Raw genomic sequence first — 23,900 nt, forward strand, 5'->3', positions numbered from 1 at the left:
AATAAATTTTAAATGTTTTATACAAGTAAACATTTATGAATAAGAAGATTAAAAGTCAGGTTGAACAAGTTCTAATTTTTCTCTCTCTTAATCAAGAATAATTTGCAAATTCATACAAGGCTTTTAAAAATCACTTTCTTCTCCCATGGTGTAATTCTAAATTAAAAGACCTATAAACTCCTCTTTTCATTAAATTATACGATTTATTGCAGAAGAGTCCATCCTTTTACTCTCACTCTCTATTGTCATAATACTAATTTGTATCTTTAATGAAAGTTGCTCACCAGTGCACATAACAAAAAAAACCACTTAAGGAGGGAAAAGAATTCTTTTTTTTTCAAACAAGTGCTTTTACCTACTTACCAAAAAGACTTGAAAGCTTGGACACACTTCAAGAGCCTCTGAATATTTTTCTTCAGCAGAAATTCTAGCCCAGACGTTTCAATAACCCAGGTTTGTTTTCAAAGAGGAAGTAAAGAAACAAATTTTATAAAGACAGGCCAAAATTTGAAAGCAATTAATGATGACAGGTCCAAGGATTTTTCTTCATTTTATTATTAACCCTACCACTCTTCCCAGATTTTATTGTCAGTATTGGAGAAGAGAAGGGGGAAAGAGTGTGGGAATTGAAGATAAAATTCAACATAAAGGGAACATTTAAAAGCTGTGTTCAGAGTAGAGGAAGAATAATTAAAGGATAAGTAGATGGCCAGAGGACCATGTAAAGTTAGCAGATAACAGCACATGACAAATAAGAGCGTAAGGAAGGTTCATAGACTTCAAACTTTGAAAGGAGTTTTGCAGACCAAGTTCAGCTGACATATTGGTAGAGAAGTTGCTTTGAATTAATTCACACCAACAAGTTCAAGGGCTTATTACATCCCTGGGTGCTGAAGAGATTCCATCATTAACCTCTGAGGGCACTATGTGGAATGTCTGAGGAATCTTGGAAAATAAGTGTTGGATAGAAAAAGAGGCTCACTTTGTCCTGATTTTCTAAAAAAGGGGGAAAGAGACTTCTTATTTGCTGGGTCATTTAATTGCTCTGAGCCTCTGGTTCTTCTGTAAATTGAGGATTATGTACTAACTCTATTATCCATCAGAGTTGTTTTGAGAATTAAATAAGATATGCAAGCTAATCATAAATCCTAAATCAGTATAAAAATGTTAGTGATTGTTTAAATCTCTTCCTTCTTTGCATGTTCATTGCACGTTACATGTACTTCTGTTAACGTGTTGCATGATGGAGAAGTTTGCGTCCAGTTTCCCAGCTGTAATGTGAGATACTCAAGAAAACAGACTATAACTTCTTTTTTTCATTTAACCCCACAACCCAAAACAGTGATTAGCACTTAATGGGTGTTTAATCAGTATTTGCTGATTGAGAAAAGATTAAAAAATAATCACAGCACGCTATGCTATAAATCAGAATGTGCAGGATGATATTTAACTGAGATAAATATAAACCCTATAATCAGCTCTAAATAATAAATTACACACTTACAGGATGGTAAAGTCCTAGCCCAGATTTCATGGTAAAAACCTCTGGGAGCTGTAGCTAACTATAAAAAGAGCCAAGAGACAAATGAAATTTCTAAAAATATTAACATTGATTTTATATATGGCATCCAAATCAGGAGAAATGATACACTCAATGCATTCAGCACTGGTCAAATCACATTTTAAAAGGGAATTGACAAACTAGAGTAAATTCAGGTGACTGCCATCCAAGAAAGTAGACAGTACCCCAGGCTATATTTTTAAAAGTTGAAAGAGCTCAAGTAGGGCCCTGAGGGAGAGAAAAATAAAAGATAGAATTGAGCTGTTTTCAATATTTAAGAGCTATCCAGTGTTGCCCTTGTAGGCAAAACTTAGACCAATAAAAATTGTACTTCCAAATTGGATTGTCATATGTCAAATACAATATAAGGAGGAGTGTTCTGAAGATAACAGCTGTTCAACAGTGGAATGGACTCTTCTAGAAGATGGAGAGTGTGTGTCATGATAAGCATTAAGGCACAGGCTGAATGCCTGTGGCTTAGACATTTCTTGTAGTCCTCTCTGTGCCTGGCATGGTGCTAAACGCACAATATATTCCCTAAATATTTTTCTCAGATTGATGCCAAGGGAAATAATCACATAAGTGTACGCGCACTCTGCGCAGTAAAGTTTAGAATTAGGCAAGTCATCCAAAGGCGTGATCTGCAGTTTCAGTTCACTGCGTACTCTTATCATTAAATTTCTGACCATGTACTCCTAAAATACACATTTACTGGTAAATCCCATGCTAAATTACTGAACGAATCAGCACATCTTATGCGTGTTTATAAAACCCTAGTGTGCTATCTTTCTGCACGACAGTGGCTCAGCATGGCCCCCCACTTTGCAGAGAACCAGTGGACCAGCTAAGGAGCTGAATATACTTCTTTCTCAAATACCTGAATATATGGGATGCTTCTTGGTCTGAATTACGTATATAATCAGTCTTAAAATTTTCCATTTCCCTTTTCCCATGTAGATAAAACTAGTTAGGGAGTTGTTTTTTTTTTTAAGGGTAAGTGATTTTCTGGAGTTTCTGTGTATGTTTTTGTAAGTCTAAAAAAATTTTTAATAGTCAGTTTCCTGCTGACCCTGCATGATTTTGATCCAGTATTTCTATCTTGTGTCTCAAAAACAGGTGCATTCCCTTTTAAATATAATAAGTTTTACAAAATTGCAACTGTGTGGTATTCTGTTGAGATGAGACATTTAAATGAATGCATCAGCAGGAACTGAATCAATAATTCTTACTCTTTTCTGTTAGACTTTCTGTTAAATCCCAAAGTACCAACTTAAATCCAGCAGCCTTGTTTGAATATTTAGATGTTCTCTGCTTCACCAATATCTTCTCCCTTTCCTGGGAGATTTGAACAATTTTTGAATAAATTATTATGCAATACGATCCTACATATTGCCATGATTCTTCTTTATTTTTGGAAACATTCTTCTTTGGCCTCATAGGTGACTACAACCTGCTGATTGCAAAATTTTCTGAATCATATTGCTCTTTTGTAGTAGGCCATCAGCCAACCAGCAGAGGGAGCACTATGAGACAAGCTGGTTTTATCTTAGAAGTTTACCCAAGGGGGGGCCAGAAAACTCCCACAAAGTCAGGTCTGGTCGTCAGCGGGAAGAAGCATTGTTCTAGTAACTGGGGAAACCTGCGCTTTAAGCAATGGCACCACTAGGAATCCAATCTCTTGCCTATGTTTTCTTGGGATTCCAATGGCAATAGAGGAGGAAAAGTCTCTTGGGCTAGCTTCTCCTTGGCCACCCCCTCCCCCGTGGCTCCTGTTTTCTCAAATCCTAATGAAATAGACCCTATGGACTGAGGTGTGTGGGGGTGGTGGGGTAGAGGGGAGAAAAGAAAAGTTTCTTCCTGTCCAGCATCTACTCACCAAATGTGTTTCTCCTGGAGCAAACACAATCCTTAGTAACACTGGTTTTACCAAGTCTCTAACTGCTCTGTTCTCTGGATACCCTGAGACTAGATCAGTAACCTACTGAATCTCAGTTCCTTCAACTGTAAAGAAGACATATTATTATTATTATTATTATTATTATTATTATTATTATTATTTTACCATTTATTTAGTGACTTCTGTTTCCTGCATTTAATCTCATTTAATCCTTATGCCAGCCTTATGAGTCAGGTTTGATTGTTCCCATTTTACAGATGAGGAAACTGAGGCTTAGTGAGGTTCAGGAACTTAGTCAAGGCTATATAGTTAGAAAACAGTGGCCCTGGGTCTTCAATGAAGCCTCTGTGACTCTGAAGCCCTATGCTCTGCACTTCCCTTGGGAATGGAAGAGTACTGCCAACTCACAGTTGCACCTTACAGAGCACTTTAATTAATATTTATTACCCCACCTCAGAATAATTCCATGAGATAAACAGGAAAAATGTTAACATCTGCTCCTCCCTAACCATCTATACCTCTTTAGCCCGCATTTTTTAAATATTTAAGGACTCTAAAGCTCAGAAAATGCAAAGGACTTTTCTAAGGTCACATTGATAATAAACAGAGTTGGGATTAAGCCGGCTTTAGTCCTATGATTGCTACACCACAGTGCTTTGTCACCTAGAGATAAAGAGGTCCAGCTTTGTCTCTTACTAGCACTTTAACCCTAAAATGGTCATTTAGACCCTGCAGTTTTTGTATGTGAAAAATAGATGGGAATAACAATAATAGTAATTAATACCTATGTTAACTATATCACAGTTTTATTATGAAGATCAAATGAAATAATATACTTGGGTATTTATGGAACAATTAGGCAACATACAAACAAGATAATTTCATTATTTGGATTATGCTGGAGTTAAACTATTGTCTGGCTTCTGGCAAAAAAGCTAGACAGAGCGGGTTAGTGGTTAACACCACCCATCTCCCACCTCCCAAGGAATATTGACTGAAAAGGCATTTGAAGTTATATAAATGGTAGGAGATCTTCCATATTTACTTATATCTTTATGATGAGGCTCCCTATCTTGACTGTCCCATGAGGCGGTATCTACCTTGGGAAGTTCTCCCCTGCATGGCACGTGGAAGCAGTCTTATTGTACTTCAGAGGGAACCTTTTTAGAGGGAAATATGTGCATATGTCTGTTGTGATGTGGAAGATATGAGGAGCATCGGCAGGAGCAGGTAATTGTTTCCTTGCCAGATTTATTCATTCAATTTAATATTTTTGAATGCTAACACTATGCTAGGCACTGGAAATGGAATGCTGAACAGGACAGATAGATACATTGCCCATACTCTCACAGAATGTACATTCCAGATAGCCAACATTGATCAAATAATTACAAGTCTGGTAGGTGTTATAAAGGAGAAAAACAGACTTCCTCTATGACTTTAGTTGTGAAAATACTACAGTGCCTTGAAGTTATTACTTATAGAGATCAAGCACATACTAAATAACTCCAAATGATTTCAAACAATGAAAACCCTGAATTTCTTAAATAGTAATTATTCTGAAAAGAAACTAGAATGGCTAATTTGGCTCTCGGTCTCTCTACAGCCAATATAAAGGAAATAAGAGATATACAACATTATCTTGACCTCACTGACCACCAGATAGCCCAAGAAACAGTGCATGCAATATGGTAGAAGGAAGGATCAAAGAATGTGTTTTATAAGGATAATGAATTCTGCTGACTTTTCCCCTTCTGGGCTATAATAATTTTGGCCTCTTTTGTAATCATACCCTGTTGGAAAGCCACATAGCTTGGACTGATTTTTGCCTACTACAGATTTTGGTTTCCAAAAGTACATCTCCATGACTAAGGAAATGGGCAGTCCCAGGTTGGCTGGCTCCATCAAGAACACTTAAAACTTGATTGCACATTGTATGACCAACTGGGGTCTTAGCATCAACTTGAATTTTCTCACTGGCATCCAATTTTAAGGATATCATATTGCTTGGGGAAGAAAGAAGTAATAGTTATTATGATTTTCATGGACCTATGGGTTTTTGTATTGGGAAGAGGGACCTGGAGATCATCTACTTTAATCTTCTGCCCAATGTAAGAATTTCCTGTACTTGATTCATGATACTTATCCTTTATGGTAAAGAGAACTTACTATCTTGTTTTTCAAGAGTTCTGTTATGCATTCCTACACTGGAGAAAGTCGACCACCTTTGGTCTTAGATGTGTCCACTTGAGCCCCATAGATCAAATCAGAAAGAATATTGCTTCCATTTAATGACTTTCTTCTTCCTAACTATTGAATCTTTTCTAGGCTAAACACTCCAGTTTTTCCCTCCATTTTCTATACCACATAATCCTCCAAACTGCTACCATTTTGGATGGTAGAGAAGAGTAAAATATTTGCATCTCTTACCTAACATATTTGCTGTTTTTCTCCATTTTACAGTATCAGCAGGTTTGATCAGCATACCACCTGTGTCCTCATTCACATTGATAATTAAATGGCACAGAGCTACTTTAATCATAAAGATAGAAGCAGAATTTCTCCATTAATATTGCCAGATGGGGTGGCTTGCCAACCCATTTTCTGTGGTTCTAGAAAATGCCCAATAAAATAATATTGACTCTAAAATTAAGCTCTGGGTTTGAAGATGCTGCCATGCTATTGAGTCACAAGGATATATATATATTTTTTAAACAATTTATTCTTACTTTCTGGGAACAAAGAGGTAAACTGGTTGACCTTTATGCTTTAAATAAATTCTTTGTCCCATAAGGTCTTTCTTTTTTTTTTTTTTACATTTTTTATTGATTCATAATCATTTTACAGTGTTGTGTCAAATTCCAGTGTTCAGCACAATTTTTCAGTCATTCATGGACATATACACACTCATTGTCACATTTTTTTCTCTGTGATTTATCATAACATTTTGTGTATATTTCCCTGTGCTATACAGTGTAATCTATTGTTTTTTTAATTGCTATTATGCTACTAATTCTAGTAACTTTGGCAGAGAGAATATGAAGAACGGGCAGTCCCCAATTTATAGGGCTATGTTCCAGAAGTCAGTTATATGGAATGTGTTTTACATGTGTATTACATTTCCTGGCTAGCCTTCCAAAGATGGTTTAACCCCAAGATGCCTGACATTGTAACACCATACCAGAAATCAGCAGCAGACCAGAATGCAGCCTCAGGGTTTTTGCTTCACATGGACCTTAAGCACCACCAGAAATATCCTAGCATCCAACGCTATGTTCAACCATGTTTTTCTGGATTTAAACATCCAAGTGACTGTTGGGATCATGCTTCCCCTTTCCTTTCCTATTCAGTTAAAGACCCCCTGCCTCAGGCAGCTGAATAAAGAAGCCTGGGTCTCCCTGTGACCTGAGCCTGGTGGTGGCTGGGAGTGTGATGTGCAGTGATAAATGCCGAAGACCTTCTGGGAAAAAGCACACTATGCAGGGCTACTTCTCAGTCTTCGTTGTCTACTCAGACCCCTGTTCTTTTCTTCTGTGTCAGCCTGATTTCATAGTCTCTTCATGTTCATTCTCAATCTCTCTTTCTCTCTCTGCCTTCCTGGCAGTCACAATGAAGTCTTCAGTTTTGCTCCACTTGTCCCTTAAGCATTCTGTAAGGTTTTAATAGTTTTCTAAAGTTTTTCCCCCAGTGGGTAGAAAAATGAATGAATGAATATTGTTAGAGAAGTAGGAACCATAAAGAATCTGTCTAGTAGTGTCCTTGTCCCTTAACACCCCTCCCCATTCTCTGTCTTACTTACACCTGGAAGAGAGAGGTAGAATCACCTGTGGGATCACCTTGACCCTACTGGTGGGTCAAGTAAAATACAGGAAAAGCAAGGACAGTCCTCTCGACCTTAAAGGAAAGAAGATACTGGGCATTTCTGGCATCTGACTTTTGGTAAGAAAGCTGAACCGAGCTTCTTGTAGGAGTTGGGAGTGAGTCGTTGAGATTAGCTTTATTGATCTTCCTTTTGCCCCCTTTCTCTTGTCACAAACAAGAACAGGTGTTCCCAACCCTTTCCAAGGCCATATCTCCGCCACCATCACCTTCTCCCCACCCTTTCCTTTGGAGACATGCGTGGATATTGCTGGAGCACAGTTGCTTATCCACAAGTCCAAGATTAAACATCTCTGAACACTGAAATTTTTAGGTAACTCGTAGAAGCAAATCTTGGTCCAAACTGAAGTGAGCTCCTCATATATTTACAACAAAAATATCAGTGATCAATGTGACTGTGTTTAAGGTACAGCCCAAGATCCTGCTTGGGTGTAATAAAAGATATGTATATTACCTTTCTGAATTCTGAAAATTTCTGATTTCCAGTATATATCTATCTGGCTTCAGCTGTTTCTGGGGAAGGGGCTATGGCCCTTTCTTTATGCCCTATTTTCCTGCATCTTTGTCTTTCCAGTAAAGTGCAGAGGTTAAGAGCATAGACTCTGGTACCGTTGGCTGGATGTAAACCCTGTCCCTGATCCCAGTTGTGTGTGACCTCCTTAATTGACTTAAGCTCCCTATTCCTCAGTTTCCTCATTTGTAAAAATGGAGACAATAACAGTGCCTACCTCAGTGCTGTGAAAATTAAAATGAGTTAATCTATGTAAAGTGCTTAGAATAAGTCCTGGCACGTAGTAAGCACCTTACATTCACTATTATCATCATGCTTTGTCTTTTGCTGCTGCCTACAAATGTGATCTAATTCCCCTGTTATAAAAACCTACCCTTGACTTTGACTCCTCAGAGTTAACCCTCCATCGGTTTTCTTCCATTCTCTGACCTAAAGAGAAGACCATATTTTTGCCGTTTTTGCTTATCTTTAATTTGCTAGAATCTGGTTACTCGACTTTGTGATAACTGCTCTCCTGAGGGTCCTTGATGACTCTTAACTGCCAATTTAAAGTGTTGCAGTTAAGTTTTTATTCTGCTTGGTATTTCTGTAACATATGATATTTCTGTAACAAATAGACCCACCTCCTGCCTCGTCTCCATTCTGCCTCTCCTGAGACTCGCTCATTAAAAATTGACCTTTTCTAGGTTCCATCCTTTGTTCTTTTTTGCACACTTACCAGTCGCCTTAGAAAAATCTCATCCAGTATTTGTCTTTCTGTGTCTGGCTTATGCCACTTAGCATAATGTCCTCAAGGTTCTGCATGACTACTTATATGGGGTATATAAAGTAGTCAAATTCATAGACTCAAAGAGTGGCGTGGTGGTTGCCAGGGGCTAGGAGAGGTAGGAAACAAGGAGTTACTAATCAAGGGGCATAAAGTTTCAGTTAATCACGAGGAATAAGCTCTAGAGGTCTGCACATCATTACAAATATAGTCAACAGTTAATGTATTAGACACTTAAAATTTTAAGAGGGTAGGTCTCTAACATTCTTACTTCAATGAAATAGAATTAAAATTAAATAAAAATAAAATAACACCTAAAACTTAAATCAGGAAAAAATAGCAGCTGTGTAATAGACTACTAGACTTGGTAAGTTCTTCTTAAAATTTTCTGTAAGGAAAATCAGTTTTTGACAAAGAATGCCTAATATTCATGTAGTAATAGCCTACTATAGCTTATATGAAAGATACTTATTTTGTTTTGAATAATATTAAAATAAACAAATCATTGTGTAGTTTAATAACATATTGAGCACACAATAGAGTTAGCCTTTTAAAAGTCACTTCTGGTACAATCACAGTAAAGCAACCCAATTAGATGCTAATTTCCTGCCACTTTATAACATTTCCTGCCCATTTCACGTTGTTCTTTTAATGTTCTTCAGTGAATTATTGCATTTTATAAAAATTTCAAAGTCTCATCATAAAATATACCTCCATTGATTGGCTTATTTTAGTTCCATTTTCTGTTAACCATATCACCACTCACATTTAGAAGACATGAGAAAATGTTATCCTTTATTCATGTGCTAATCATTCCTTTATAGAGTCATAAGAGAGTGTTTAAATACCCTTCTAAAGGGCTAAAATTCGAATAAACCAAAAAGAGAAAGAAAAAAGAAAATCTCATCCAACCGAATATGTCAGCTTCATCGGGATAATCATGACTGCCACACTTTATCACTAACTCTGAACTCTCTCTTCCTGTGCTTTTTCTGTTGCCTCCTAAACATCTCCACTTGGATGACCTATGGGAATCTCAACCTGAGTTCATCTCTTCCAAGCTCATTAACTTCTCACTCACATCCTTCCCACAACCCCCACTCCCAACCTCAAAAGAATCCCACATTTGTGCTTCATTCTTGTCCTCAGTTTTGACGACATTGTTCTTCACAGGCTAGCTTTGGCCAGAAATTCCGAATCACCACCTTTCTTTACTTTCATGTTCAACTAGTCACTGACTCCCATCAATTCTTTTCTAATATCATCACCAGAATCTACCTACTGCTTTAGTTAGAACTACTATCAACTATCATGTACACCAGTGGCTTCACACTTTTGACCATGACCCATGGTTAAAAAAATATATTTTACCTTGTGCCCCAGGATACAGACATATTGTGTATGTTTCATGTTCTTTCATTTCCCTAAACTAATGGCCATGATGCCCTAAATTGATCCGATGGGTTACAATCCTGCATTTTTTAAAAACACTAACCTAGAGTAACAGCGGTTCAATACCTAACACTCTGTGACACGTTTATCAGAACCTCCAAGGGCGGTGTTTGCAATTTGAAAAGGAAAATGCCCCCTACGCCTACAGGGGATTCTGATATCTCATATGTTCTACTCAGTTACCAAAACAATAATGAATTTTATTAAGCATCTATTTTTTAAACTGTATGCATAAAGTACATGGCAGTGGTCAAAATAAACATGATTTACTTATTTGGCTTTTATACTTACTTTTACTCAGAGTCCTCACGGGTCCCTTAATACTCGGAGCATTTCACATCTCACGCTTTTGCTCGTATTATTCCCCTGGCTCAGAATGCCTTCCACACTCCCTGTCATCAGGTGAATGTCTACCTTTAGCAATGTATGTAACAGTCTATTTCTTTATAAAAGACAACCCAATAGTAGAGGCGCTGAGTCCAGTCTATGTACCTCTCCAGTTGCTCTGTTCCCTGGTGAGCCTGGTCCCAGCAACAGCTCATGCAGTTCCCACCAGCTCACCCCCTGAAGCTCTGGTGCAGCAGCCTGCACCTCATTTTCCTCTGATTTGTTCTGATTCGGCTATACTGGAAGTCGGGTTCAGGGTTTGTTGAAGAACAAGGAGAAAGGTGAATCTGAACCGTGTGGCCTGTAAGTTGTGCAACCACATGGCTTTCTGATTAAGAGACTTTCCATCCTGATGAAATCAGGGTCTCCTCCTCAGAAATGAGGGAGCTACTGTTATGATCCCCATTTAAAGAATAAGGAAACCAGGAAACAGAAACATTAAATAATTGTGCAAGGCACATACTCAACAAGTGGCAGAGCCTATAGTTTGAAAACATCCTTAGAAATGAAAATGTACTACTTGTCTGTGCTATTGCATAAGGGGGAAAAATCCCTTAAAGATCTAGTTTATACTTGGTCCATTTATTCCTGTCTACTAAGAATATGGTCTCCAAACCCATTTTTATGCATTCTCTCAATCAGTGCTTTCAAATATATTTGTATGTGTGCATGTTTTATGGATACATACTGCTGATTAACATACCATGTAACTTATAAGACAAACACACAAAAGCAGAAATCAAGAGTACTCATTTTAAAAATTATAAGAAAAATTCTATTTTTTCCTGTACTCCAGAGTATTGCCTTGGACACTGCACTTTGGAAACCAGCTATAAAGTATTACGCTTAATAGAAAAATATATTTTCTCCATATACAAAAATAATATTGATCCACAATCAATATTTGTTCACAGAATTCCTTTTCAAGGTGTGTTGGTCTGAATGTCACATCTCCAAGGGCAAAATCAAAGACAAGCATTTGCAGTTTTGAGATGGCTAACTTAATGATTACTAAAGTAAATTATAACTACCACAGATTATAATCTGATTTATGTGTCCTTAGAAGTGCCAGCCTATAGGAGGTTTTGAGTTTGGGGTCAGGTAGGAGTTATGGGAAGAGGGCTGGATGATTAACAGCAGATAAGAGTTCTAAATAATTTGACTGCTGCCTAAAATAGCTTTGGGACTTGGGCAAAACATTTAATAACATGTCCTTTGATTAAATTTCTTTTGTATGTATTAATTCCACTGATGTCATAATAACCCTGTGAAGTAAGTAGGGCAGATACTGCAACCTTCATTTTACAAATGAGCAAAGGCAAAAGAGGGCAAATAACCTGCCCACGCAGCATGAGGTATAGCTGGGCTTCACCACAGCGTTTTTTAAAAAATTAATAAAATTTATTTTTAAGAGCAGGTGTAGGTTTACAGCAAAATTGAGCAGAAAGTACAGAGAATTCTCATATACTCCCTGTTCCCACATATGCACAAACTCCTGTACTATAAACAACCTGCACAAAAGTGGTACATTATTTTTACAACTGATGCACCTACATTCACACATCATCACCCAAAGTCCATAGCTGATACATTAGAGGTCACTCTTTGTGTTGTACATTCTCTGGGTATTAACAAATGTATAATAACATTCATCCACCATTGTATTATACAGGATAGTTTCACTGCCCTAAAAATCTTGTGCTCTGCCAGTTCATTCCTCCACACCCCAAACCCTGGCAATTCGTGATCTTTTTAATATCTCCTTAGTTTTGCTTTTTCCAGAATGTCTTATAATTGGAATCATATGGTACACAGCTTTTTCATATTTGCTTCTTTTACTTAGTAATATGATTTAAATTTCCTCTATAGTCTTTTTCATGGCTTGAGAGTACATTTCTTTTTAACACTGAATAGAATTAATATTGTTAAAATGGCCATACTACCCAAAGCAATCTACAGATTTAATGCAATCCCTATGAAATTACCTAGGACATTTTCCAAAGAACTAGAACAAATAATCCTAAAATTTTATGGAATCACAAAAGAGCCAGAATTTCCAAAGCAATACAGAAGAAAAAGAACAAAGCTGGAGGAATAACCCTCCCAGATAATACAACAGAGCTACAGTAATCAAAACAGTGTGGTATTGACACAAAACTAGACATATGGATCAATGGAACCAAATAGAGAGCCCAAAAATAAACCCACACACCTATGGTCAATTAATCTTCAACAAAGGACCGTAAGAATAAACAATGAAGAAAAGACAATCTCTTTAACAAGTGGTGTTGGGAAAGCTGGACAGTCACATATAAATTAATGAAGTTAGAACACTCCCTCACACCATACACAAAAATAAACTCAATATGGCTTAAAGACTTGGACACAAAACACTGTAAACCTCCTAGAAGAAAACAGAGGCAAAGCATTCTCCAACATAAATCTTAGCAATGTTCTCCTAGGCAAGTCTACCCAGGCAATAGGAATAAAAGCAAAAATAACCAAATGAGGCCTAATTAAACTTATAAGCTTTTGCACAGCAAAGGAAACTGTAAATAAAATGAAAAGACAACCTATGGAATGGGAGAAAATATTTGCAAATGATGTGACTGAAAAGGGCTTAATTTCCAGAATATACAAACAGCTCATACAACTCAATAACAAAAAAATAATCCCCCCCCCAAAAAAAAGGGCAGAAGAGCTAAGCAAACATTTATCCAATGAAGACATACAAATGGCCAACAGGCACATGAAAAAATGCTCAATAATGCTAACTATTAGAGAAACGCAAGTCAAAACTACTATAAGGTATCACTTCACACCAGTCAGAATGGCCATCATTAAAAAGTCCATAAACAAGAAATGCTGGAGAGGGTATGGAGCAAAGGGAACCTTGTTGGTGGGAATGTAGTTTGGTGCAGCCATTATGGAAAACAGTATGGAGATTCTTAAAAAACTAAAAATAGACTTACCATGTGATCCAGCAATCCCACTCCGGGAGGAAGCTGTCATTCGAAAAGATAGATTCTCACCACAGCATTTTTGACTCGTGCACTGCCTTGCTTAACCATTTTGGGCTTCACTTCTTAAAAACAAAATATCTATTTGTAGAAGATCTTTAGATTTAACAGGAACATTGTGAAGATAGCACACATAGTCTCTATGTACCCCACACTGAATTTCCTCCAGGTTTTGGTTTGCTAGAACTGCCGTAACAGAGTACTACCCACTGGGGGGCTTAAACAACAGACGTTTATTTTCTCACAGTCTGGGAGGCTAGAAGTCTGAGAAACCCAAGATCAAAGTGCAAGCAGCATTGGTTTCTTCTGTGGCTTCCCTTCTTGGCTTGCAGACGGCCTCCTGCTCACGGTGCCCTCTCATGGTTGTCCCTTGATCTCTGTATTGTCTGTGTCCTTACCTCCTTTTCTGATAAGGGCACCAGTTGATCAGAATAGTCCATTGACCTTATTTTTAACTGAATTACCTCTTTCAAGACCTATCTCCTATAACAGTCACATTCTGAGTTACTGGGGGTGAGGACTTCAAAGTATGAATTTTGGGGAGATACAACTCCGTCCACAACACCATTTTATGAATGCCTTATATTATTATGATATATCTGTTACAATCAATAAACTAATATTGATGTATTAATTAAAGTCCATACATTGTTCATATTTCCTTCATTTTTACCTAATGGCCTTTTCCTGTACCAGGATGCCATCCAGGATACCACATTACATTGTGTCATTGTTAATGGACTGAATTGTGTGGAAATTTTTGTGTGGAAGCCTTAACTCCCAATATGATGGTACTTGGTGGTGAGGTCTCTGCAAGGTAATTGGATTTAGAAGTGGTCACCTAGGTGGGGCCCCATGACAGGATTGGTGTCCTTCTAGGAAGTGGAAGAGAAACCAGAGCTCTCTCTCTCACTCTCATTTGTCTGTGAGGACAAATCAAGAAAGCTGCCATCTGCAAGCCAGGAAGAGAGCCCTCAGGACTCAAGAAACAAATCTGCCAGCACCCTGATCTTGGACTTCTCAGCTTCTAGAACTGTGAGAAATAAATGTCTTTTTAAGCTACCCAGCCTAATGGTATTTTGTTATGGCAGCCCAAGCAGATAGAAACAGTCATCGTGTCTCCCTAGGCTCTTCTTGATTTTGACGTTCTCAAAGTTTTCTTGGTTTTAATGACCCTGACAGTTTTGAAGACAGTGATCAGGTACTTTGTAGAATTTTCCACAATTGGGACTTACCTGGTGTTCTTCTCATGAGTAGATTGAGGTTGTGGGTATTTGGGAGAAAGACCACAGAGGCAAAATGCCATGTTTATCAAGGGTCCCTACTACCAACATGACATCACTATTGATGTTAACCTTGATCACTTGGCTGAGGTAAGGTATTTCCAAGTTTCTCCACTGTAAAGTTATTCTTTCTCCCACCTCAATACTGTGCTCTTTGGAGAGAAGTCACTATGTGCAGCTCACACTTAAGAGGAGTTAAGGATTTTCACATTTTTTACCTGTAAACCAGCAGGGACTGGTGTAAACCAGTCATTTCTGAACTAATTGATAATGAGTTTTTTCCTCATAATCAATGAGAAGTGTTGTTCTGATTTAAAAAGAAGTCTGTGTTCACAGAACAGGGTAAGAATGCAGGGTCACTTAGGTTCAAACCTGTTATTTTAACCTCCTTAGCTCTCACTGCAAACTGCGGGACTACAAAAAAACACATTGGGAATGTAGGGCGATGTAATGGTCTACCTCCTTGGAAGTTGGCCCTAATAATATTAATCAGACTAGGACAGATTCCCTAACGCCTGTGTTCAGACTCAATTCTGAAAGCTCGTGGGGGGTCTCTTCTTCACACTGATGACAGAGATTTGGATGCAACGCACTGTTCAGTAATCAGTACTCAATAATTATGTTGCTGATTAGTTGCATCTGACAAACACAAGAAACTCTTAGTAACACTTTCTATAACTAAAGGATGAAATTTACTAGAAATTTTACCTTCACTGCAAACGCCACTACGTAGTTTATTTTTTATCCCAATGTATGACGCATGTGTTGAAATTCTACCGACATGAATATGTAAAGTAAGGCAAACCAAAGGAATGTTAAGTGGAAATTGTTTTTAATCTTTACCAGAGTTGAATTATTCTTAAAACTTGAAGAACTGCTATTTGTTTCATATCAATTTTTTGTTTCCTGCATCAGCTTAAAGGTATCCACATTAAGAGATTCTTGAAAGCTCCAATTATTCTAGGAATAATAGACATTTTTCTCTTTAAATATTGGAACACTAATTAGTTGTCCTTTAAGCAGATTTCTTTTTTTAATGATTATAAAAGTACATCTGTTCATGATATACAACAATGTATTCATGCAACATCAAATTGTATTTTACCCATGAAGAGTCCTCAGAGGACACAATTTTGTTGCTTACAAACTAAAGTTTAAGCCCTATTAAATATGATTACCTGGACAACATATCCACATTTTTAAAGGAGAGCTCTATAATGTTAATTTAGAAGAGTGATTATAATTAATAACTTCCACATTCTGAGATTTTTTTAAACAATGTAACCATACTTTTATCTTTTTATAATTTATGGAAGAAGAAACAGATAATCTTGTCTTGAGTATAGGAAGATCTTTTAAATGATGAAGTTTCTGGTGTTTTCAAGTTGACAAAATGTTTTTTAATAGCATCATTTGGTTTGTAGGACACTTTTATTCATATACTCTGCATATTAATTGTAGGTTCTTTATTATGGAATATTTAAACTGCATAAAGATGCACAGTGTACTATAACAAATACCTACCCTCAAAAAAATTAACAAGTGTGGTTTTATCACATATACCATATCCACAAATACCAACAGGATTGTTTTGTATTTTAACATTTTATGTAATGGCATCATATTTTGTATATCATTCTATAGCTTACCTTTTTGACTCCATATATGAGTTCAAGAGAAATTAATGTTGATATATGTACTCTAGTTCATTTCAATGGCTATATAGTATCTTATCACATAGCTAAGTCAAAGTTTATTTATCCATTTCCTCATTAATGGGCTTAAGTTGTTTCTAAAAGTTGACTTGTGAAGGATGCTGCAATGAACATCCCTGTATATGTGGCCTTGTGCCGGTTTCTCTGGGGAAAGACGACTTGTCGAGTTGCAAGATACAGTAAACTTCAGCCTTACCAGACGTTGCCCAATTATTTTTTGTAATGATTGTAGGGAAATTCACTCCTAAGAGTAGTACATGAAAATTCTTATTTCTAGATATCCTGACCATGTCCTTAGACATTAAATATTTACCAATCTGAAGAATATTCTTTCTCTCGTTGTCCTTATGACTACTGAGGTTTAGCATTTTTCATACTTACTCATACATACTCATACTTACTTAACATTTTCTTCTGTAAATTATTTGTTTATTGCCTTGTCTTTTTATTGCTTCAAGGAGTTCTTTATGTATCTTTAATATTAATACTTTGGTATACAATTAGTAAATATCTCTTCCCAGTCCATCACTTGCCTTTTGACTTAATTTTTAAAATATGTAATGACTCGGAAGTTATAATCTAGTCATTTAACTTTATGCAATACTTTATTATAGAGATAATTTAAATTTTGGTATAAACAAACGTATCTTTAATTTCCTTCCAATCAACTCTAATAATTTTCTCCATTGAGGTCTTGCATGTCTTCCATTTATTTTTAACTATCTTAAGTTTTCTTTTTATTTTTCTGTGAGTTTTTTTAAATTATATTTTCTAAGTGATTTTTGCTGGTGTATAAGAATCTATTGATTATTATATGTTAATCTTCTTTGTACTAACTTTGCTGAACTCTCTTGATCTTCCCTACAGAAAAAATATATAAATATGATAGTTTTGTTTTTTCCTAATATTAATTCCTAAATTTTTCTTGTCTTAGTGCATTGATTAGGAACTGCAGTACAAACTGAGTACTAGCATCCTGTCTTCTTGATCTTAAAGGCAATACTTCTAAAATTTTCCCATCACGTGTGAAATTTGCTATATTTTTAGTAGATGCCTGTTGTAAGGTGCATTAGTCAGGATTTAGGGTTAGAGGTGACAGCAGCTTACCCTGATTAACTTACAAACCCACTGACCCCTTTCTTCCACCCTTCCTCCCTCCCTTTCTTTTCTTCCTTTCCTTCTTTCTTTCTTTTTTTCTGGAATGATTTGTACAAAAAAAGACTATCAATTTCTTGAAAGTTTGGTAAATCCATTCAGGCTGGTGTCTTTTAGGGGTGGGAGACAGATAGAAAAAAAATAATTTGATTTTTATTTGTCTGTTTAGGTTTTCTATTTCTATTTTTGGTCATTCATGTTTTTCCTAAAGACAATAATTTCATATAATTTTAAAAATTTACGAGGATAAAGCTATTCATAGGATTCATTTAAGTTGTTTATATAAATTAGTACAATATGTGTGGTTGCAGCCTCTTTTCCATTCCAGATACAATTATGTATTGTGCTTCTTCCCTTCTTTTTCCTGATCAATCATGCTAGATGTTTGTCTATTTTATTTTCTCAAAGAACCAGCTTTTATATTAGTTTATATTAGTTTTAACTTTGAAAATTATGGTGTAATATGTATGTCCTACAAGGAATTATAATTAGAAATTTTAATCATATGTAGTAATTTCTAGGAAAGGGTTTACTTCTTTGTTTCTATGACACTGAAAAATCCCCTGGAAAATATGAATTAAGATTTTTTTTCTATGTAGTTCTTGTAAGGAGACTTTTAACAGATGTACATGACTGTGGAGATGTTTTAAGTGTTTTGTTTTGTTTTATTTGATGAACGTATATTTATACAGGATTTGTTAGAGAGGTGCCATTGTGATAGACATTGTTACCACAAATAGAACCATACATGCCCTGTCCTCTAGGAGTTTTCAAGCCAATGAAAATTTATAACCACTCTTTATGGTCCGCTATACTCTGTGTCAAAGGCTTTATTAATCAGTTCTCATGACACTGGCAGTGACTTCTTGGGAGAGTGACTGTCTGGACCTCACAGCCAGTGAGCTTATATTCCATCCTTCAGAGCTTTCTTTTCATACCAGACCACACATATGGCCCAAGGAGTGAATTTACTCTGCCCTTTTAGAGTCCGAGAAACATTGTTTAGTGGTCTGGCAGCATCTGTATTTACTTGACTTGATTTGGGGTAGAGTATAATCCTAGTTCTTGATGAAAGGATTTTCATGCATTAACCTTATGGGTCATGAGATTTGTGGGATTATTTCCACTCATAAAGTGATTTGTGGAAAAAAAATGTGTATGAATCTTTAACTTAGGATTAAAACAGATATTCCCATAAGAGATGGGTCTATAAAATTCATCTTAATTTGAGAAATGCAATAAATAAACATTTCTAAAATATCTTGTTGGTTCAGTTCCTTCAATCCAAAAGCCAGTTGGAGATCTGTTCTGTATCAAGGTTCCCCAGCCCTCTTGTAAGAAGGGGCTGTTTTTCATTTCCTTGCAGCCCTGAAGAGGAGTGAAAACAATGTCAGGGATGGTCCTCCTCAGAGCTCTACAGGGTCTGCCCCTCCAGAAGTGGTTGTCTCCCCAGGATGATCTGAGCTTACGGGTCAGGCCAGAGAGAATAGTCAAAGAGAACATCAGTAGCCAGTCCAGGACTATAGAGGGCTCCTGGCTGAGTCACATGATGCCTAGTAACAAATATCTTCTGTTGTGTGTCAGAGTCCAGAATGGTGGGGTGTTTGTGTCTAAGGGAGATAAAGGAGAATAAATGAGATCGCATGTATGGGAAGCCAGCCAGTGACTGAAAAATAGTCTTTAATAGATATATTTCTTTCCATTTCCTCCTCCCCCTCTTCATCTCATCCTTTGCAACCCCTCTGGACTTGTGCTATAGGCCCTAAAGGTTTGGTTGGATTATGGCAATATGCAGTTAATGCTAGTAGACTTCAACCTGCTCCAACTGCCGCAATTCATACAATTCATCAAATGGGATCAGGGTTGGCAACAAAACTAAGCTGATGGACTTTGTCATCGTAGAATTCCCACACCAGGTAGGAGGCAGAAAATGACTGGGAGACATGCTCACAGTTCCTGCAGCTATTAGTCATGGTGTGTTAGTGGAACACAATCTCAAAAAGTTATTTCCCAAATTCTTTCCAAAGACCTGGTTCTCCACACAGTTTTAGCCAGCTGTAATGGCAGGGAGAAACTAGAGTGTCAGGAAGAGCAGAATTTATACTTTAATTTTATTTTGGATCAAATGTTCCTTAAAACAAACCTTCACCTGATCCTAATTTTCATTTCTATTCCATAGACTGGTGATTTGAGTGTCGGGGTTGGAGTTCTTAGAATCTGTTTGTGTGGTATAAATACAGAAGTGGTCTGGTTCTGAGTACTAGGATCATGATCAGTGTTTTGAAATAAACTCAAAACCTGTCTAAGTCACATGTTATTTTTTGAAGCATAGAAATTGGACTTTGCAAACGACCTAAATCCCTTTGTTTGAGAAACTTTAAATAAGCGTTGAGTTTTCTTTCCATAAAGTTCTGCACTGCATCTAGAAAGCTTCTTTAAAACATAGTTCTGAAAACCTGAGTCTGGCAAAGAAGTTGGATAGTTGAAGGAGAAACTCTGTTTTGTGGTAAAGGGGAACAAAAGGAGGGGGAGAAGTAATTATTGTCAATTTAAAATTTTGTATTAAATTTCTAGTGAACGAGACTGGCAAAAATTTCAGTTTCTTTTATCCAAACATAGTTACAGTATTAGATGTGTGTTAGAAATCCAGCATGTGAATGTCATCTCCTTAAATTTTAATAGCACAAAAGATGGGAACAGCAAGGGAATAAGGAGATAAACAGAGCACAGGCTTTCACAGTTGATGGGATGCCAAGGGCACTTGGGAGTTACAGTGGTAAGCTAAGAAAGGAATTAAATTTGGGCAAAGCTTCACTTTTACTCACGTTACAAGTTTCAACTAGTTCTAATGTTCTGCTAACATTTTGTGATTTTATGGGACGGTAAGTTTGGATGGTGGAGGACAGGGACTGGGTATTACTGAGAGAGACCCCAGTGGAGTTCTGAGTAATCCAAGGGCAGCTTGAGGGCACTGGGAAGACTTAAGGAGGGGAGGGAGTGCACAGAGGGAAACGCGCCCCTCTTTCCAAATAAAGTCAGCAGTGCGTGACACTCCAGAGTGTGATTTCTCAAAATGTGGTCCCAGGACAGCTTGCATCCGAATTACCTGTGAACCTGTTAAAAATCAAAGTTCCCAGATCACACTCCAAATCATTAAAATGAGAACACTAGGAATGGGGCCTGAGACTATGCATTTCAAACAAATAGCCTAGGTAATCCCAAGCATTCAAACTCCTGTTTGAACCTCCATGCCAAAGAGTAAGTCAAAAGTAAGTAAAAAAGTATGTGTTAGAACGGAACCTACGAATACTGTACACAAAAATACCACCAGTGAGAATGGCTGCTGCTCGGGCTTCCCATAGCTCTTAGGTCAAGATCCCCTCTGCAGTTGCCTTCAGAGTCATTAGGAAAATTTCGAACGTAGAATTTCTGGAGAATCTCTAGTGTATAAATGAAAGAAGGGAAGACTTGCAAAATACTGAATAAGTGGTAACGTGCCATTTTGGGAGACAGACTGGCCAGGGCCGGTTTCTTGTCTCTCCATTTCCCATCTGGGAATGTAATGTATCATCAAACCAGACTGAGTTGACTGCATTTCCCCAGATGGACCACGCTCTCCCCTGTCTCCATGCCTTTGCACTTTGCTGTCCCCTCTGTCTAGAATGTCTTTCTCCAGGGGGCAGATTCCTATTTGCTTTTTGTGTCTTGGTTCAAATGTCACTTCCTCTGGAGAGACTGACCACCCCAAATTCCACATTGCACAATTCTCTACAACACTCAACACCCTTGTATTGAATTACTTTCTTGTCTTTCCCATTAGCCCATGTACTTTTCAGGACCATTTATTTATTTCCTCTATTTAGTACAGAGCTTAGTTCATGAAACCTGCCCAGTAAATGTTCTTTAAATTAATAAATGACTTAATATCTTGATGTCCCAAAACATATTGCCTAACCTGCATGTTCCAGTAGCGTGAATATTTTCACTACACCTTGTGTAAGATTCCATTTAGAGTAAGTGGGAATTTTAGTTTAATAAATGATCAGTTATTCAGTAGCGTGGATTAATTCCACCTTTGTTTTCCCAAGAATGGGAGAGGAGCTACACACGAAGAATAAAAGGAGGCGACATGGGTAATTTTGACACAAATTTTAGGGTTAAACTGTTTCTGAGTGCAGCCACACAATGAATGGGTGAGGGCTATGTCGGGACACTCAGCATGGAGGAGTTGATGGTGGGCCACAGAGGTGTGAGAGTGAGTCTGGGGAGGGGAGAGGGAGGGAGGAGACTGCAAACTGCTTATTTCAAAAGTTTACCTGGAGGTGGCCCTGCACTAGGAGTGGAGGGAGAAGACTCCCCTCCTGTGATGGCCATGGCCTCCTCATGGTTCCTACACACAAAACTCAAGTCCTAGTTCCACCATGTGAGTGAATGAAAGGCTTTGGGGGACGTGGCCTAAGAATTTGACCACCCTAAGGAAAAATGCATTCAAAATCCCAGAAAATAGATTTATAAACAAACTTTTGAAATCTAACCAACTCAGAAACTGAACAAGGCCTAGATTAGCTTTTTCTGGCAAATCAACTTAGTAATGAAAACAAATTATATTTATGCAAAGGTCAGGACTCTGGAGACACAAGGGGCACTTTAGGAGAAGGAAACTAAATGAAGTTTGAAGGGCAGGAGATATTTGAATGAAAAATTTCATTTCTTAAACAAGTGGTAACAAAATGACCAAATTTTCTGAACCCCAAAGCAGACACATGATTTTATAAGTCATATAACATATACATTGGCCCACTCCAAAGAATCAGTGGCATAATCAATATATAAAAAGAGTGACTCAGCTGTGCCAAAATATAGGCAATTTTGAATAGGCAAGAAAATGTGGATGGTTTAGTGCAAGCCAATCACTAGTTCTATAACCCATTAACAAATATTTATTAAGTGTGTATGTGTTATAATTAGACACATAAGAGATGTTTAATAAATATTATTGAATGAATGAATGGACATCTACTATGAGTCAGGTACTGTACTGGAGCTGGGAAATAGTCCTATGACATATATGGTATTTATTCTCATGGACATTGCAGTGAGATGACAAACAATTAAAAATGTTTTATGTAGAAAAGGAAGTGCCAGCTTCTGTTGGAGCACATAGCAAATGGGTTTAATCTAAGTCAGAGGGTCAGATAAAATATCTCTATGGAAGGTATAAAATAAATACAAGAATGTGATGTTCAACACAGGAAATGTAGTCAGTATTTTATAATAACTTTATATGGAGTATAATCTACAAAAATATTGAATCACCATGTTGTAACACCTGAAACTAATATAATATTGTAAGTCAACTATACTTCAGTAATATAGATAGATAGATATAGAGATATAGATATCTCTATGGGAGAGTGGGAGGAAATACAGGAGGCGGTGTAAGGCTGAACAGGTAGTGCACTGCACAAACCCTAGGAAGTGCCATTCGCATATTAATTGGTCCTGGAGGAAACACTAAGACAGAATGGTATATGCAATGACCTGGAATGTAGGAGTGTAGCATATGCAATCAAGGAACTGCAGTCTAGAGAGGCAAGGTAAATTCAAGCAGGATGAAAGAAGGCTGAAAGGAGCAGAGAGTGGCTTGTTCAGGGCAGGTTAGGATTTGGAACTTGTCTAAGGGAAAGGGAAGCCAGTTTTGAGATTTGAGTTTTGGAAAGAAAAACAAGCACCCCTGGTTGAAGGGTGAAGAATGTTTTGGGGGGTAGCAAGAGTGAAAGCTGGGGAAGAGTGAAAGCCTGGGCCACAGTGATGGGAGAGGCTGTCCAGCGTATGACATATAGTCAACAAGATGGGCCAGGTGATTGGGTGTGGGGATTAAGAAAAGGAGAGGAATCAAGTATGTATAGTGGGTATGAAATATTTTTTAAAAAATCCTAGATATGCAAAAATTATTTCTCATATTTAAAATAATTTAAATTGAACTTTGAGCCTCTCTCTTGCTCCTCTGTGGCTCCCTTTCCACACATTTATAACCTGAGAATTTATGAAGGGGTCTAATACCTACCCACAGCAAAGCATTATGGGAGACCTCTTGAACCTCCAGTCCACACCATTAAAATACCTGTTATCCAATCCATGGCAAATGGACCACAGATGTTCTTTACTGAAGCTGGGAGACCCTGTGCATAGGATGGAGCCTCCTAAGCTGTTCTAAGCAGTCCTGGGTCTTGGCTCCTACCCAAGGTGTTAGCAGATGATGAAGTGAAGTTCC

General features: G+C 37.4%; 1 protein-coding gene and 1 long non-coding RNA gene across 3 annotated transcripts in view; one reads left to right on the top strand and one right to left on the bottom strand.

Moving 5' to 3' along the window:
- TSHR (thyroid stimulating hormone receptor) overlaps positions 1-23,900 on the top strand; it is a 127,356-nt gene that overhangs the window by 21,138 nt on the left and 82,318 nt on the right. The gene's annotated exons all lie outside the window — the stretch shown is intronic.
- Positions 1-23,900, bottom strand: part of LOC140697161 (uncharacterized) — a 42,944-nt gene that overhangs the window by 10,632 nt on the left and 8,412 nt on the right. The window contains exon 2 of the long non-coding RNA XR_012074002.1: positions 13,426-13,538. This is a non-coding gene — a long non-coding RNA (uncharacterized lncRNA). The remainder of the gene's footprint in view (positions 1-13,425; positions 13,539-23,900) is intronic.

Source organism: Vicugna pacos, chromosome 6 (assembly GCF_048564905.1).
Source record: "Vicugna pacos chromosome 6, VicPac4, whole genome shotgun sequence".
NCBI lineage: Eukaryota > Metazoa > Chordata > Mammalia > Artiodactyla > Camelidae > Vicugna > Vicugna pacos.